The sequence below is a fragment of the Penaeus japonicus genome, unplaced genomic scaffold (genome assembly GCF_977035675.1).
Source record: "Penaeus japonicus unplaced genomic scaffold, GWHDUDI00000001_assembly GWHDUDI00000042, whole genome shotgun sequence".
In the NCBI taxonomy this organism is placed as follows: Eukaryota; Metazoa; Arthropoda; class Malacostraca; order Decapoda; family Penaeidae; genus Penaeus; species Penaeus japonicus.
The window spans coordinates 21,930,084-21,931,095 of record NW_028234444.1 but is presented as its reverse complement, the minus strand read 5'-3'; positions in this window follow the sequence as shown (position 1 = coordinate 21,931,095).

Below are 1,012 nucleotides of genomic sequence, written 5' to 3'. Positions count from 1 at the left end.
TCCTCTCTCTCTCCTCGTTATATATGTCTCTCTCTATTATAATGTCTCTATGTCTCTCTCTTCTCTCCATCTCCTCACTCTCTCTCCTCATCCTCTCTCCCTCAACTCCTCCCGCCTCATCTCTCTTGTCTCTGCTTCTATATTCCTTCCCTATATGACCATGTCTCTCCTCTCCTCACACTCATCGTTCTCTCTCTCTCCTCATCTCTCTCTCTGTCTCTCGCCACTCTGTCGCTCTCTCTCTCCTCTCCACATCATGTCTTCTCTCTGTCTCGTCCTTCTTCTTATGCTCTCTCTCTCTCTCTCTCTCTCTCTGTCTCTCTCCGCCCTAGCTCCTCTCTGCTCATCTCTTCATCTCCCTCTCTCTCGTCATCTTATCTCTCCATCGCTCCCCATGTTCTCGTCGTCGTTCTTCTCACATGCGTCTCCTTCTCTCTCTCACCTCCTCTCTCCTATGTCTCTCTCTCAGTCCCTCTTCCTCTCTCTCCTAATCTCTCTCTCTTACTCTCATATCCTCTCTCGTCTCTCTCTTCACTCTCTCTCTCTCTCTCTCACTCCTCATCATCATCTCGTCTCTCTGGTCTCTGTCGTCTCTGCTGTCTCTTTCTGCTGCTGTCTCTATCCTCTTTCTCTGCTCATCTTCCTCTACTGTCTCTGTTGTCTTCTTCTGTCTCTGTGTCTCTATGGTCTCTATGTCCTTGCTATGTCTCTACCTTCTCTATGTCTCTGTCTCTCTGCACTCTCCCTCTGTCTCTCTCCTCCTCTCTCTCTCTATATGTCTCTATGTCTCTCTGCTCCTCCTCTCTTCATCCTACTCTCTCTCCCTTCTGTCTCTATCCGTCCTCCTTCCGCGTCTCTCTCTTCCTCTACCTCTCCCTTCCTCACCTATCCTCTCTCCCATGTCCTCTCTGTCTCTTTCTCTCTTTGTCTCTCTGTCTCTCTGTCTCTGTGTCTCTGTGTCTCTGTGTCTCTGTGTCTCTGTGTCTCTATGTCTCTATGTCTCTATGTCTCT